Here is an 18358-nt window from a genome sequence, read left to right as displayed (position 1 = left end):
CTGTGTTCAGATTATTATGATCCCTACACAGTGTTCTTTGCTCCCCACTCCCAGAGCAGGGGAAATCCGTTGAAGTTTACTTCAACATTCAGTAACGGATTTAGAGGGCAGAGGTTTAAGGGGTGGCTCCTTTAAGGATTGCCAGTAAACAGCCACTGTTATGACTGGCTAACAACATCAACATCTCCTCACTATTCCATGCGAATAAGTGTTTGGAAAACATTATCCATATAAATGACTGATCGACAGTGGGTCGGGCTACATTTAAATGCTAAACCTGATGCAAGGTTTTTTCTCCCTTTAAAACAGTTTATTTACCTGAGGTGATGTAAAACAATTCATCGATGTCTTGCTCTAGAGGCAGCCTTATGCAAATGTATTATCCCTTGTGAAGTCACAAAACCCACAATATCCAAACAAGCCATTTTGGAGCTTGTTTAATTCCTTTTTTGGTAGCTACTTGTTTTAAGATATGATGCTTGCAGGACGCTTTAATGATACAAAGACCTCTAATATGTCAACAGATTAAGGAAAATTGGATTTCTTATATCATAACCCCTTTAAAGTGGAGTTAAAATGACCATGATGTCAAAATTGACTAAACTTTTAAAAATAAAAGTGCCAAACAAACGTTTCAGTGAACATTTCTTAAAGAACCATTTTTTCAAAGAACCCTCTGTGCAAAGAAAAGTTTTCATTGATGGTAAAGTTTCTTCATGGAACCACAGATGCCCATTTTTAAGAGTGTATTCTAATTTCTTATGGAATATTGCAGAGTTTATGATGAATGGTTATAAATGATTTATCCATGCACATCATTATTTTTAAAAAATTCATGTGCTCTCGTAATCCTGTAATCATAATCAAACTTCTTTGAGAAAGTGTTTCCCTCAGATATACGTCACAATAGAGAAAAGACGATCACACTTTTCCGTTTTATGCAAACTTTAAATGAGGCATAATTAAGAACTCCATTAAGTCTTCTGAGATGTGAAAGTGTAATCTCAGTGCAATAAAATAATCCTTTGACATTAGATAAATGTACTGCATGTAAAAAACTGCTTTATGTTTGACTTGACAAAGTCAAATTTGATTCTCCAAAATGTATGTTTGGGTGTATTTATAAGTCCTGAATCACTAGGTTTTTTTTTTTTTTTTTTTCGGTCTAAGGGGAATATCAGTCAGAAAGCAGATTATATTGGGCAGATGGCATCATCAAGTGTTCTCTTGCTATCTTGGGAAGGACTTGATTAATTTAATTTGAAGACGGGACATTGCGCTTTGCCGGAAGGCTTAATATTTTATGAGTCACATTGGGGCTGTTGGCTGCACCTGTGAGCGAGTAAATAAGTTGGCTTAAAGGCAGAAAAAACCTTGCATCAAATTTAGCATGATGGGATCAGTAAGACAGTAAATGCAGCATCCCCATGATTACTTACAAGCTCACATTAAGTGTAAATCCCAGTTTCCACCACCTGTCAAAACAGAACTGCAGACCCATACACAAAATGCGAAGCACGAGGCGACAACTATTCACATGTTAGCTTTAGGGAAATCCTTACAGCCTATGAGATTCTTAGCACCATTACTTTGATGTGCTGGATATAATTTACCATATTAGTTTCTGTGGGATAGCCATGTTTTTTAAAGCATCAGAGTCTTATTCAGGTGCGACGAGTTTCATTAAACTGAAATCCGATGGATAGTGGGAGGCCCGCTGTGCTCTCAGCTGGTGCCTTGTGTATGGAGATGGGCCCAGTAGAGCAGAGGGATTCAGAATCCAGCTGGCATCAGTCAATAATTCATTTCTGCCAAATCTCTTCCTGACCTTTTCCAGCGTTGTGCATGACAATAGATGAGATGGAGCTCAGTGATGTCCATTAGATGGAAATAAGGAGGCTGGATTGTGTCGCTGTAGCATAGAAAAGCTGTGTTCTGATTCACAGGGTGCTCACTGCTCCCTACACACTCAGCAGGAGATATCTGTAGGAGTTAACTTCACTTGACAAAATTTGCTTATTTAGAAAGCTCTAGAAGATCATATACTGTAATATTAAGGTCATGCGGATTAGGGGGTTTGATTATGATGTGCTTTGCTAATGTGCATATATATTACATGCACATATATACACAGTGTATAATTTTGAAAAAGAAAGGATGCATTAAATTGGTCAAAAGTGACAATGTTTTTGTAAAATTACAAATGTATTTCAAATGTTGTTCTTTTGAACTATTTATCAAAGAATCATGACCAAATGAATCACAGTTTGGCAATAAATAAAAATAAGATTAAATTAACTGTTTCCAACATTCAAAGTATTAAAATGATCTTTGAGCATGAAATCATCAAATCACAGCAAAAATAAATAAAAATATATTATAATAGTTTATTTAAATTATATCAACATTCACAACATTACAGGTTTTACTGTATTTTTGATCAATTAATGCAGGCTTGATGAGAATAAGAGACTTGCTTCAAACAAAACTACAACAACAACAACAAAAATATATATATATATTTTTTTGGTGATAAATGAATAACAAAGCATTGCAAATGAGTTTAAGTGAATTCACAACATTACTCATCATATGAACAATGTACAGTCTGAAAAATGGATATTTTTTTTTTTTTTTAATTTGAATAAAATGAAAACTAAAAGACTTTCAAATCACATGAGCCAATATTTTATTAACAATAGAGCATACTGTAGAAAGCTGAGAATTTAGTTTTATCCACAAAATGAGCTCATTTCAGATTTGATACATGCTACAGGTCTCAAAATAGTTGGGACGGGGGCATGTTTACCATGGTGTACCATCTCCTCTTCTTTTCAAAACAGTTTTAAGATGTTTGGGCATCAAGGTTATGAGTTTCTGGAGTTTTTGGTGTTGGAATTTGGTCCCATTCTTATCTGATATAGGTTTCCAGCTGCTGAAGAGTTCGTGGTAGTCTTTGAAGAATTTTTCGTTTAATGATGTGCCAAGTGTTCTCTATAGGTGACAGATCTGGACTGCAGGCAGGCCAATTCAGCTACGAAGCCATGCTGTTGTAATAGCTGCAGTATGTGGTTTTGCGTTTTCCTGCTGAAATACATGTCGTCTGGAGGGGAGCATATGTTGCTGTAAAACCTTTATATAGTTTTTAGCATTCATAGTGCCTTCCAAAACATGCAAGCTGCCCATACCGTACGCACTTATGCATCCCCATACCATCAGAGATGCTGGCTTTTGAACTGAACGCTGATAACACACTGGAAGATCTCCCTCCTCTTTAGTGGCGTCTGTGATTTCCCACAAGAATGTCAAATTTGGACTTGTCTGACCATAGAACACTTTTCCACTTTGAAACAGTCCATTTTAAATGAGCCTTGGCCCACAGGACACGATGGCGCTTATGGACCATGTTCACATATGGCTTCCTTTTTGCATGATGGAGCTTTAGTTGGCATCTGCAGATGGCATGGCGGATAGCGTTTACCAACAGTGGTTTCTGGAAGTATTCGTCGGCCCATTTAGTAATGTCAATGACAGAATCATGCCGATGAGTGATGCAGTGTCGTCTGAGGGCCCGAAGACAACAGGCATCCAGCAAAGGTCTTTGGCCTTGTCCCTTACACACAGAGATTTCTCCAGTTTCTCTGAATCTTTTGACAATGTTATGCACTGTAGATGATGAGATTTGCAAAGCCTTTGCAATTTGACGTTGAGGAATATTGTTTTTAAAGTATTCCACAATCTTTTTACGCAGTCTTTCACAGATTGAAGAGCCTCTGCCCATCTTTACTTCTGAGAGACTCTGCCTCTCTAAGACATCTCTTTTATAGCTAATCATGTTACAGACTTGATGTCAATTAACTTAATTAGCTGCTAGATGTTTTCCCAGTTGAATGTTTTTAAAATGTCTTGCTTTTTCAGCCTTTTGTTGCCCCCGTGCCAACTTTTTTGAGACCTGTAGCAGGCATCAAATTTGAAATGAGCTCATTTAGTGGATTATTTATTATTTATTAACATTTGTTATGTTCTCTATGTTCTGTTGTGAATAAAATATTGGTTCATGTCATTTGAAAGTCTTTTAGTTTTCATTTTATTCAAATTCAAAAAGCGTCCCAACATTTCCGGAATTCGGGTTGTGTGTGTATTAGGGGTGGCACGGTACACAGATGTCACGGTTCGGTATGTACCTCGGTTCGGGGGTCACGGTTCGATACGATTTCAGTACAACAGGGAAAAAAAAAAATCTACTATGCTCAGTTTCTTTTCATTTATTTTAAACAGACAGTAGAGCAAATTACAATTTTTTCCGTCTAGATGTGAAAATACTAAATATTATTACATGTTGTATATATATAATCTGTTTTGTTTTCATTGTGAGTGTACACAAATAAAAGCAGACCTTTATACAGTGATTATTAATAAGACAATAAGTGTTTGAAGTTGATTCTGCTGGTATAAGGAAACAGTTGAAGTGATCGCGCCGGAACACACAGACACACACACACACAGACACACACACACACACAGAACACATCAGTTCCAGCATTGCTAACTTGACAGCACAGTTGGTACTTTATCAAAATGAAATACAGTGAGCCAAACATTAGTGCGCGCACCTCTGTGTCACCGTTGGAACGCGACTGAAGTACAAAGCCTATCTTTTACGTACATAATAAATAATAGTTTCGCATTCAGATACGTTACATCGTAAATATGGAAATATTATGGAATATTTGGATTTGTGACGAATGAGAGAGGTAGGATACTCGAGCACAAAGCTCCATTTCGCAAACAGTTGAGTGCGCAAGCCTTTAAAGTATACCTTGTCAGTCTATGTGAGAGACGCGTTCAGAATCAGCACATGGTCACTGTCTAGGGGGCTTTGTTTTCAAGTGCGCAACTCATGGCATTCGCTGTTCTTCTGCTGGCGCTCGCGGTTATCAAACAGCGTTGCATTACTGCGGGCGCCCCCTTCTGGATTGAGGGTGAATTGCCTGTATTCGTCGTGAGGCCTCATGCACCCAACCGAGACGCCCATACCATGACGGTTCGGGACGAATACATGTACCGTGCCACCCCTAGTGTGTATATATATATATATATATATATATATATATATATATATATATATATATATATATATATATAGATAGATATATACTGTATATTAGTGCTGTCAAAATTAGCACGTTAACACAGGTGTAGGATCAGAACGAGTCAGACAATTCGATCAGAACATCGAAACACGAGGAGCCGTAATTCCAGAGAGGCCCCAAGAAAACAGGACGTCATAAATCAGATTCCTAGCTCCAACTTCTGAAGGAAGCCTAACCAACAAGCTTCTTCCAGAACAGCTTGCAACATTAAAACAAAAAGAACACTTATTGATAAGTCCAACGCAGGAAGGAGATCGTCAAATTTGGGGCAAATAATCAAGATTAATGGTCAAAGAGATGGCCATCACATGTGTTCTACGAGAGAAATCACGAGCTTCTTTACATTGACTTTTCCCCCACACATAGAAGACAAAGAACCAGACTGAAATTACTTTGTCCAAAGAACATGTATTTTGGTCTCCACAGAACTACACAGAGACTTTCTTTTTCATATGCACATAAAATCATCCTAAAAGGACATTTCTATGCATAAGCCCATATTATGTATGTAACCCACACATTAGACTATCATGTTTTAAGCACATATTATGTATGTATTTTTAATAACTATTGAATGACTATAAGGTTTATTCGTGTTTGGTATGTATGAGTTTGACAATTCTAGCTTGAAACGTTTCTTCCAATTGATTCTGTGTCAGATGTATCATACTCTGGTTATAGAAATCACATCCAAAAGTATACTTTGCAAGAGTGTGTAAAATTCGGACCATGTGACTGATAACATGCTGATTTATGATGGAAGGAACAACCCTAGCTAAGATAATAGCCTATCTAATTGGTCAAGACACCAGATGGGATGTGTCCAGAAGCCGAGTTTAAAAACTCAGGACACCATCAAATCTTCCCTTCTCTCTTCCCTCCTCTCTTCTTCTTTTGTCACCACGTTTTGACGCTGCTTTTTAGTGCTCTTTGAGCGTGCTCTGACCTACAGGCCAGTTGCTACTTAACACCATGACGAAAAGAAAAACCACCTAGTCTCGTTATATCCTTTCTTTCTTTTATTTTAGTTTATTTTCCGTTGCGAGTTTCGTGTTCTCAGTTTAAGTTTTGCCGCCACGCCTTGTCTCCGAGTTCAACTCGGGCCTGTGACCGCCTCAAAACTTCAACCAGACCAACTCCGCACCTCCAGGCAACGCCCAAGAAGCCATCACTTCAACGACTACTGAACTTCCAGCCAATTGGCAACTTGGGAAACCCATTTTCCGGCAACAACGACGACAAAAGGGAATCCCTTAACGCAAAAGGCAACACAATGCAAGTAACCTCCAGATTCTAACTGAGCTGGTGCATTTAATATAAATTTTAGCCTCATTGAGAAACTCAATGCGAGGGTTAAATAAGTGATTGATGGTTGTTCAGGTCTATGCGATTGCACATATTGCTGTAAACTTCGGATATCACATTTTCATTCTCTTAAACTCATCCTGTCCTCACTTTCTCTCTTTCTGCAACTCGTGTGAATGTGTGAATGCTTGTGTTCATGTGTTAGATTAGTTTATGTCTTAGGTTTATATAATAAAGTCTTATTTATATTGAAAAGAGAAGTATCTTGTGTTTTGTGCTTACAAGTTAATGTCTTAATATGCCGATCTTGTTACTGTGCTTATTAATAGTGTTTTCACTATATTTCGGATTTTAATATCCAGTGCAGAATTAATGTTATACGGCTCGTTCAGTGAATCGCCGGCCGACTCAGTGATCAGCCGCAAAACAGTGATTCTGTTCCAATTCCCTATAAAATCATAAATGATTCCCTTTGAGCTAAATTCAATTATTTACATATTAACCCTACACAGACGATACATTTTTTTCGGTTTAACGCAGGGATGGAGCCTAGGGTTGTTTCTGTCTCTCTCTTTTTTTTTCTTGACTAGAAGTGCATTTATTCAGTTGCAGAACGTCTTTACGATCACATCAGTCCGGAGACGTTTCAGACGCGTGCTCCAGCTTCACTTCAGCGGAATTCGCTGACGGACACCTGTAAAAAAAATAAATAAATACTTTGCTTACTATATTTTAAAAAGTTTTATACATAGTTTTTATACATTATATAAAAAAACACTTTTAAAAAAGTTTTAAAATATAAAATGTATGTTCATTTGCAACAGTTATGCTAACAACACTAAAAAGACATTTATGCTATTCCATTAAAACAGCGACATCTGCTTACTCACACAGTGCTTCATTGTCACGGGAACATCCCAGCTGAAGAGAATGAGGAAATTAAGTCTCTCCCTTTGCCAAGTGCATTCCAAACGACTACATAATGGCACACACGTGCCCTGTTCACTCCAAAGTACTCACACCAAAGGGATAGGGATGATCACTTCCATTTGGAATTTACCATGTGAACCGTTTCGGTTCATATGCGTACGGTTACACCCCTAGTACATATCGGAGAACAATTTAAAATATTTTATACTATGGGGCCATTGAATGCTTGAATCTGATTAGCTGACGAACGTTCTAAGGTGTGCAATTGACCTATCGGAAAGCCCCGCCCCCCCTTAGTTACTGTTGCTCCCTCGGACAAACAAACGGAGTTGCTCACTGTCTTTCAATGACAGCTACAGTGAAAACCTTGTCCCACGATGTTTTTGCACAATTTTGGACACAGAAGGCCACCAAATGGAAATTAAATATTCCGTGGAGGGATTTATAAAATATTTAAAAATAAATACAGTGGGTAACTGGAAGCAAGGGTTTATAGATCACAATGCAAGCGGGAGAAGTCTCATATTATGGTCGGTCGTCACGATCGCGGATGACAACATGCAGGATCAACACTGTTCATGTATCACAGGGAACGATTAAAATAATGCACATTTAATCAGTTTAATATGGAGAGGCACTGAAATGTCGACCTTCGTTTATGTGTTTTTGACCTACACTGTACAGGACACGAGAACAGTCCGCTATTTAGGTGTGCACATTAGCATGGACTCACTAACTTTAACGTTACCTAGTTTTAGCCAGAGATACCTTGCTAAAGCACAAGATAGCATTAACGTTCTGCTTGAGCAGATGAAAATTGTAACTTAATGAGTGTATGACAACCAGAAAATGAACGTTTTTGTCTTCATTTGTATTGGGGTGAATACCTGGGGACATTTTGCTCCGTTTTGTTTGGATTCAGGGAATGTAATAAAATAAATTATATTGCCCATCCTCTCAGGATACCTGGAATCCGTGTTACAAGTACCCCAGGCACATCGTTTTTCCATTTTTGAAGCATAAACCCCATAAAACCGATGCGAGCTTCGGATCTTCCAATGTTTCTCTATGGCGCTGAAACCTAGAGATGTCGGAGTTCCGCTCCCCGTGCAACTGATACTCGACTACCATTGGCTAGTCTGCGTTCGAGGGGAGGGGCTTGCCGATAGGTCAATTAGTTCCAGGCAGCTCTTGACCGCATTACATGTCCTTATGGTCTGTCTGAATACTCGATTCTGATTGGCTGGCAGGTGTTGATTAAGGAATAATTGACGACAGGCGAAGCGGAGTGGCCGTTACACCTCATTATTTTTATTTTTCTAATAATTCAACGGACCGAAGTCAATTATTCCGCTTATACTACGGTTGCCACACCTCAAGACATCGATCAGATGATATATTTTAAGGCATTCGTCTGGTATTTCTACTTAAATCGCTATTGTGAGTAGGATTATTTCTTCTATTCGCATTTCATCCAAGGCCTCTGTAGCTAATTCCAAAACGTCATTTTAAACCTGGTAACTGAGGCTTGAGGCGTTGATAACAGACTAATGCAGTTAATACAGTTAATAAGTAAGTTATGAGAGACAGAGAGAGAGAGAGAGAGATTACCTCTGTGCGTCTCTCAATAGTGATCGGCAGCAATGTCTCTAGTTATAGTGAAACTTAGTTCCTTTTGTTCACGAACAGCGCCGTTGTTGTTACCTCGCTTGTGAGAATTCATGTAGTTTTTAAGTTGTTTACTGATAAAACCGTCAGAATAGCGCTAACAACATTAGCGCGATGTATGCTAGTGTGTGTGCAAACTGTAACTGTTATGTGTGTGCGGTCTGTGAGGGAGAGAGAGTGGGAGAGATAGAGTATGTGCTTTCCGTACATAATAAAGCGTAATATTGTGGCAAAAACATGGACATGATCTGTCGTTTTTATCATATTGTTTACTATATTTATTTATTTGGCCAGTGTCCTTGTAGGTTTTGGTTATTTTGCTGTTGTAAGACCTTTGAAATAACAGAAATCATTGGCGAAGTGATATGGTCATGTAATGCGGTCGAGCTGCCTGGAACTACATTCGCCGTGCGTTTCCCTGAAAATAATTGCACACCTTAGAACGTTCGGCAGCCAATCAGATTCAAGCATTCAACGGCCCCGTAGTATAAATTCGTTTAACTGCACAGGTAGTTCCAGGTCCAGGTCACGTTCTATATTAATGCTCTTCCTATAAACATTGGTAACCATAGTAACATGCCGTTACAGTTGAATAGTAATACAAACAAAAATAACCATAATTTTTATCGTTCCGGTCAAATATTGCAGAACAAATATTATTAACATCTTTAATATGTGAATGCTGGCAAATAACCATGGCATAAACAGGATAATCAACGGCTAGCTGTGCATTAAACGATTTAAATGCACTTCGAGGCAGCCACCCTCCACTGCACGTAAAATTTTAAGTTGGCTCAACTTTTTTTTTTTTTTTTTACAGTGAAGCGAGGTAACAAGGGCACTGTTCGTGAAGAAAACGAACTTAAACTTTCACTACTAGTTACGTTGGAGACATTAGCCGAACACTTTTGAGAGAAGCACACAGACTCACAGAGGTAATTCACATGCTCTCTCTCTCTCTCTCTCTCTCAATTCAATTCAAAATTGCTTTATTGGCATGACTGTAAAAAATACAATATTGCCAAAGCTTGAACTATATGTGGATGAATATAATAACTTTTGAAAAGATCAAAATAAAAACATTATAACAATATAAACTTAAATAAACAGTGTAACAAATAAGAACTTTAACATATAAACATACATAGGCTGAGGGACACTGTGGTAGACAGTAGGGAAACACACTGAGGTCAGACATAGTACACGTTACACACATTATGTACATTCACCTGCTGTCTCTCAGGCTGTGGCACGTCCACATGTATCTCGCAGCCAGTGCTGCTATCTGTCCCTCTCCTAGTATCATCTTTATTTGTTCCTCTTCAGTCATGGCTATAAAGTTCTTTATAATGTTTGTGAAATTGTTGATGTATATGTCTCTGATTGATTTAAATTGGTAACAATGAAGGAGAAAGTGCACCTCTGTCTCGATCTCTCCTGTATTACGGTGAGCACACTCTCTTTGCTCTCTGGGTAACCAGCTCTTTTTGTGTCAGTCTGCCAGTCTCGATGACTAGTCTGTGCTCACTGGGCCTGTACTTGGTCAGGATCTGTCTCTGCTTTGTGCCTTTGACACTCTGGAGATATTCTTCTAGTTCATATTTTGATTTTATAGTTCGATAGAGTTGTAATTTACTTTGTGTTTTGGTTTCTTGATCCGAATGTTCCAGATATGTATTTTTAGATTGTTTGATAATTTGATTTATTTTGATGTTTGGGTGAGAAGCAGTGCTGGCCTGAGACTGGTTAGTGTTAGTAGAGTTAGTCAGGTTAGTAAGTCTCAGAACCAGAACCATTTTTTCGGGGTTCAGTTTTTGGGTTTATAGTGCTTTAAAATGTAGTGATTCTATGGGACTTGATTTAAGATGCATCCAGAATTTGAAGGATCTTTTTTGTATATTTATAATCAATGGGAATCGGCCTAATTCTGCCCTACATTAATTATTGGGTGTTGTTCTTTGTAATTTTATAATCATTTTGCAGAATTCTGTGTGTAAGGCTTCTGTTGGATGTCTGTCCCATTTAGTGTAGCTCTGATCACTGAGTGGACCCCAAACCTCACTTCCATACAGCGCTATGGGCTGAATTACACTATGAAAGATTTTACACCAAATTGGAATCGGTAATTCAATATTTTGGAATTTTCTCTTAATGGCATATAGAGCTCTTCGAGCTTTATCTTTGAGAGCATTCACTGCCATACTGAAACTCCCTGAGGCAGTGATGATCAGGCCGAGGTAAGTTTACTGCATCGTGTGTTCTATAGGGCGGTGCTGGCTAGACTGAACTGGTATCTGTGTTCCTGACATCTTTTTCTGAAAGACCATAATGTTGGTCTTTTTGCGGTTTACTGCCAGGGCCCAGTTCTGGCAGTAGTTCTTCAGCAGGTCTAGGTGCTGCTGTAGTCCCTGTGGGGTGGATGACAGCAGCACCAGATCATCTGCGTACAGCAAAAGCTTGATGTTTTTGTCTTGTAGAGTGAGTCCAGGGGCTGTAGACTGTTCCAACTGCACCGCTAATTCATTAATGTAAATGTTGAACAGTGTTGGACTCAGGCTACAGCCCTGCCGCACTCCTCTCTTCTGGGTGAAGAATTCTGTATGTTTATTGCCAATTCGTATTGCACACTTGTTGTTTGAATACATTGATTTAATAATGTCATAAACGTTACCCCCTACACCACTTTGTAAAAGTTTGTAATATAATCCGTCGTGCCAAATAGAATCAAATGCTTTTTTTAAATCGACAAAGCATGCAAATATTTTTCCATGTTTAGTCTGTTTTACGTGTTTATTGATTAGGGTGTGTATGGTGTAAATGTGGTCAGTAGTTCTATAATTAGGAAGAAAGCCAATCTGAACACAGGACACTGTGTTCTTTAAGGAAGTTTACTATTCTATTGTTTAAAATACTGCTAAATAACTTCCCCAGATTACTGCTTACACAAATGCCTCTGAAATTATTAGGGTCCAATTTGTCTCCACTCTTGTGAATTGGGGTAGCAAGTCCTTGGCTCCAGATGTCAGGAAAACTGCCTGAACTAAGTACAAGGTTGAATAATTTGAGCACAGCTGTCTGAAGCTCAGGTGTGCTGTGTTTCAACATTTCACCTAGAATGTTGTCAGGACCACAAGATTTTTTACATTTTTGGCTTTTGAGTTTTTTCATCAATTCTTCATGTTTAATTGGTAAGTCGAGAGGGTTTTGATTATTTTTAATTATGTTTTCATAAGTTTGTAGACTTTGTTTGATCTGATCAGAATTTGACAGAGATTTCTTTATATAAATTTTCAAAATGTTTTGTCCAAATGTTTCCATCTTGTATTGGCAAGTCTTGTGGTTTTGTTGTGCTCAGATTATTCCACATATCCCAGAACTGATTATGATTTATTGAATGTTCTATTTCTTGTAAACTTTTGCTCAGATGGCGTTTCTTTTTGGCTCTGATTGTGTCTTTGTATTGTTTTAATTTTGAGCAGTATTCAGCGTTGTTTGATTCTTTGTTTCAGATTTGATCATTTTCTAAGTTGTTTTCTTAATGTTTTGCAGTCTGAGTCAAACCATTTTATGTATTTTTACAAAAATTATTTTTATTTTTCAACTCAGTTTTACAAGCTGCTTTTTTATGTATGGAATTTATTTCATTTATAGCCAAATTAACGCCATCTTTAGTTGTTTCAAATTTTTTGTTAATGTTGTTAGATTTTTCATTTATTCAGAATTGAGGGTTTGAATAAATTTGTCTGGGCCCATCTGTATCCTGGCTGGATTTGATACATTTTACAGGTTTTGGGTATGTTTTGTGTTAGTGTGTGATGTGTTTTAATATAAATGTTAATTTGGTTATGGTCAGAAAGTGGAGTTTGCTGTTTGACAGTGAATGCACTGAAGGAGGAGGGGTCCATGTCAGTGATGGCATAGTCGACTACACTAGCTCCAAGACCTGAACAACATGTGAACCTCCCTAAAGAGTCCCCTCTGATCCTTCCATTAAGTATGCACATGCATGAGGCTCGGCAGAGCTGCACTAATTCTGTACCGTTTTTATCTACAGTTTGGTCAAGATTGTTTCTTGGTGGGAGGTTTTTTGTGAGACTCTGAGGGGTTTTGGCCAAAGACATGCTCATTGCCCTTCGGATCTATGTTATCAGGTTCAGATCCAGTTCTTGAGTTAAAGAATGATAATGTCAGCATCTTTGTTATTTTTCAGAAAAACTGGGTCTGCGCTTTTAGGACCAAAAGTCGAAGAATGAAAACCCTGAATATTTCAACAACTTATATGAAATGAACACATTAGTATTTTAGTAATATTAAAGATAAACCTATTTGGTAAGACAGAGAGAAAATAACCTGTGAGAATGTATATGGTAAAGAATTTGCATCTAGTGCACTTTTATTATTATTATTATTTTTATTTTTTTGTCAATCTTTGTGCACTGTGTTTGTGCATAATGTCCTTATCTGTTCAGGAGCTGGTTGCACCGTGTCTGCAGCATCTCTCTGATCTGGCTCAGTTCGCTGGCAGGTGTAGAGGTGCTAGGTGCAGCAGGGGGCCGGGCTGCTGCTTCAGCATAGCTCAGTGCTCTCGGCTGTGGGGCTACTCTTGGTGTGGGATGGTTTTTGGTTTCTTCTTTCTTACAGGGGTTTGATGGGCAGCAGTTGGATGTGAAGTTGGTGACTGCAGGTTTACAGATGTGTAGGGAGGGTGTGGAGGACGACGTGCGTTGTTTGTCCAGGCGACGTCTGTCCTCACCGGGGGCCGGAGGGGGATGTCTGGGCATGTAGTGGTGAATGGGCCGGTGGTATTGTGGAATTAGTAACAGGTGTCTTGGTGATGCTGGACTGTGGCCCAGGGCTGCATCTTTTAGTGTCTTTGCAAAAATACGGACTCTCTTTGTGTAGGTGAAGTCCATCATACAGGTGCTGGAGGCCGATGTGGTGGTGGTGGGCCAGGTGTACATTGGGGAGCGCAGAACAGCCACGGGAAATTTCAGCATTGATGCTGTAGATGATGTGTGGTGGTGGGTCGTGTCTTGGGAGAAGCGTGGAGATTATGATTTGGGACTCCGGGAACCTTTTGCTAGTGATTTCTGCCATTTTCCTAACTGCTTCAGAAGTACTGTTGCGCAGCGAGTGAAGGTCATTAGTCCCAGTGTGAATGATAATACATGAGGGGTGTCCGGTGAAGTTTCTGATGACCTGGTGGGCGTGGCCTGTTGTGCTACATCTCTTTGCAGTGTGGAAATAGTTTCATAGGGTCCAGGAATTTTCCATTAGAGTCCATGAGGAGGAGAACAACTGAGTGTGTTCTCTGAATTCAGTGAAGTCCAGTTCTAGTAGGGCTAAACTGTCTCTCAGTTGACGTTTGGATGGTGAAGGTGGTGAAGATGAAGGATTCACTGGGCCTTCCTCCTCAGAGTCTATGCGTTCACATGGGTCTCATCTCTCTCCTTCTCTTGAGGGGGAAAATCTCCTCAAATGAGTTCAGGCTTGCTTCATTGCCTTGCAGTAAGAAGGTGCCTTTAGTATAGTAAGTTATAGTGAGAATGGGGTTGTCTGTGTCTAGCATTTCACAAATAGTTAATCTTCCACCTCGGCCAATTCCTTCTTTAAAAACATGCTTGTATTCCTCACAGATGGTCAGTTTCCAAGCATTAATCATAGTGGTGTGGAAAATGAAGGTGTTCTTGATTCTTTTCCCATTGAGCTGAATATAGTCAGCGTATAGTACATCAGGATTGTCTCTGAGAGTTTTCTCTTTGTATTTTTTTTTCGTGCCTGTACACTTCTGCACTTCTCTGGGTAACACACCTCCCTGCACTCTGTTTGCGCCAGGGTTGCCATGGTGGTCAGACTTGGGACTGAGCCAGAACTGCAGCTAACTTTAGCTTTTAGCTTATAATGATGAGAGTTTTTACTTGAATACATTTAAATATTCAGTTTTTGTTCATGTTTTATGCCAGATAGAGCTCACCTCTTTGTTTAGCAATTGAAGATCAACAATTGTGGAATGTTTTTCAGTTGTAGTTTCTTTAAAAAGTCCTTAAGCATTTTGGAGGGAAATCTGCAGCTAGCTGGTACAACAACAACATGTCCATACACTCTCAGAAATAAAGGTACAAAAGCTATCACTGGGGGCGGTACCTTTTCAAAAGGTACACTTTTGTGGTTAAAAAAAGTACGTTAAGTACTAATATGTACCTTTTAAGGTAGGGCTGGGCGATATATCGCATGCGATATGCATGCGCATCTCGTCAGTAAAGCGGCATTTAATACACAGAGCCGTAGTTCACTTACAAGCTAGGCAATATCGCGTTTATTATCGAAGGCGATTCATCTGCAATAATGAATGCCATATTGCGTAGCTTGTCAGTGATCTACGGCTCCGTGTATTAAATTCCGCTCCATTTGAAAACAGGTGATGGAGATTTAACGCTAATCAAGGAACCGGCTTTACTAACGAGATGCGCATGCATATCGCATGAGATATATCGCCCAGCCCTATTTTAAGGTACCAAAATAGACCCTTTAGGTACAAACATGTACCTTTTGAAAAGGTACCGCGTCAGTGACAGCTTTTGTACCTTTATTTCTGAGAGTGTAGGTTGATTAATTTGCCATCTGTAAAGTAATATATCAATCTACAATTGTTTTTATATTTATTCGTGGTGCATACACACTCATGATTCACTTAAGCTGGCCGAAATACCCTGTGAAGTCTACTTTGCATGGCCCTATCAGCGATTGGAACATTCCCAGAGTGTCTGACAGAAGGTGCGTGAGTCAGATGGAGGGTGAGGACAGTCTCTGAAGAGGTAGCAGTTGGTGAAGGCTGTTGTGCTATCTCTGTGTGGCAGAACACTGCTATGAGAGAAAGCCACTCTGACACTTTTAAAGCCATTATGTAACCGGCCGTCTGTGTGATTGACACAGTTCCAGCCATTAAAACACCCAGAGATGAGTAGAACAAACTGGACAGGGTTATTCGGAAATTCTGTGACACCTTCTCGGCCAAAAGCAGTGTGTAGAAGGCCAGTCCAAATGCTCCTCTCCATGAAGAAACATAACCGCACTACAGAGTTACTGCACAAAGGAGGAGAAAAGAGGAGTAAAATATGAATGAACGAATGAATAAATCCACCAAAGCTGAAATCTCAGCTTCTTCTCCAGAGACCGTGACAAAAGCCATCGCATCATTCCTGTCCTGTTGCAGCCTGTCTGAGCATCACAGCACTTCCATATTTAATGTTGCTTCCTCTCATCTGTGAATATTGCGTGCTGCCTGACACCCTAGAAGCTCTCGCTCCTCTCCACCGCTGATCAGAGCATTCCTGCTCTCTTCTCCTCCCTCACGCTCTAGCAGTCAGCCCGGCTCATAGTCTGTCGAGTTTGTTCCCTCTAACACAAGCTCAACACTGAGAGGGAGATTAGTCGAGGTGCCCAGATCTATGCAAAATGGCATGCTTATCTCACATTCATAAATGCTTTTAATCAATAAGTCATCTACATCTGCTGATTGTCTGAATCCTCCTGTGATGGCTGCTAATTGGGACATTCATTCTGTTTAGTCTCATTGAAGTTAGACTTATAAGAATCAGAAAACGTAAAGGAGCTGCATTCATGCATGCAAACAACCTGCATTTTCTTGGGCTATACTTTAATTGCTGAAATGTAAAAAAAAAAATCAGCACAATAGCATGTGCTAAAGTCGCAAAACAAAAAAAACAAATTAAATCAAGATGCATAGAATGAGCCCTATTCGCAAAACTCAGCACTGAACTTGGTGCATTTAACATTAACAAAAGTTAATTTATTAAATATGTTGAAAATATGTCCACCCGTCCATCCATATTTCATTCTGTCTATCCATTCATCCATCTGTCAATCTGTCTGTCCATCCGTATATCCATATCACTCTCTCTGTTCACCCATCTGTCAATATGTCTGTCTGTCTGTCTGTCTGTCTGTCTGTCCAACTATCCGTTTATCATTTTCTATCATCTATCTGTCTGCCCATCCGTCCATCATTCTGTCTATCCATCCAGCCGTCTATCTCTGTCTGTCATACTGTCTATCCGTCCACTCATCTGTCAATCCATCCATTCATCTGGCTATCCTTCTATCCAACCATTCATCTGTCAGTCCAACTGTCCATCCATCCAGTCTATTTGTCAAGCCAACATTCAAAGTTGTAACTTTTCTAGTTAAAAATTACAATTGACTTTCTTTACATTCATATTAATTTGAATTTCACGTCATCAAATTCAAATTTGTGTCTTTTTTTTTTTTACTTCACTGTAATTTAAAAGGCATCATCAGTTCAAACAATGGCACTCAAACAAACTGATTGCAATTCCATTTAGTGTCACTAGTGGTGTAGATATCACACACTTCATATTTAAACCCATCGTCAACTGCAGTAAAATTCAATAAGTATTTTATAATCCCAAAACAAGTACTACTGCCTCCAAGCACTTCTGACAAAAGATGAGTCATTCATATTTTCATAGCAGTCTTGAAACACTTTAGTTTCATAAATATTTCAGTGTTTTGGAACAAATTTTTGGGAAGGGGATGCTTAAGTGGATGTTTGTCTGCTATTTTTAACTGCTGTGTCTTGGCTCTAAATGAGAGGCAGGTTTAGCCCATTAGCAGGCACATTTTAAGGGGTTTTGGCTGACCTGCGTAATCTAAAACGAGACGCATTGCTTCTATGCATTGTTTGGTCATATGTCTGTGTTCCTAATGCTTATGATGCAGAGCTGGTGGTTGTGCCATTATGTCAAGCAATTTTCAAAGCCACTTTTATTTAAAGTCAAAGTAATCTCTGGCTGCTTCTTGAAAAGAACACAAACAACATTGATGATGGCAACAATACACCACAATTAGAGCAATAGGTCACTAGTGCTGTGTTCGATAGATAGCTTCCCACTTGAGCAATACAGAAATATCTGCTAAGTGTGTTACTTATCAACCTGGCAACCATGTGCACGCGCTCTCTTTCCACTGTAGATAAACGCACTTGCTTTCTGAAAACACCGGTTAGCTTGCAGTTTAGCGAGCTCCACTTCGATATTCAACAACTGTTCATTTACGAGAGAGAGAGAGCAAGAGAGAGGCTGTGTATGTATGAATTACCACCGTTTTGCCGTGTTTCTCAGTGAAGCTGTGGCTTAAATTCCTTTAGAAACAATGATGTTACCAGCTCCTTGATGAGGAAGATAATGTAGCGATTTTGTAGCTAATAAAGATAATGTAGCAATTTTGCTATTTTATTGATAAAATTAAAATGTTAAGATGAT

The sequence above is a fragment of the Onychostoma macrolepis genome, chromosome 13, assembly GCF_012432095.1.
Source record: "Onychostoma macrolepis isolate SWU-2019 chromosome 13, ASM1243209v1, whole genome shotgun sequence".
Taxonomy (NCBI): Eukaryota; Metazoa; Chordata; class Actinopteri; order Cypriniformes; family Cyprinidae; genus Onychostoma; species Onychostoma macrolepis.
Note: the sequence above shows the minus strand (reverse complement) of the source record.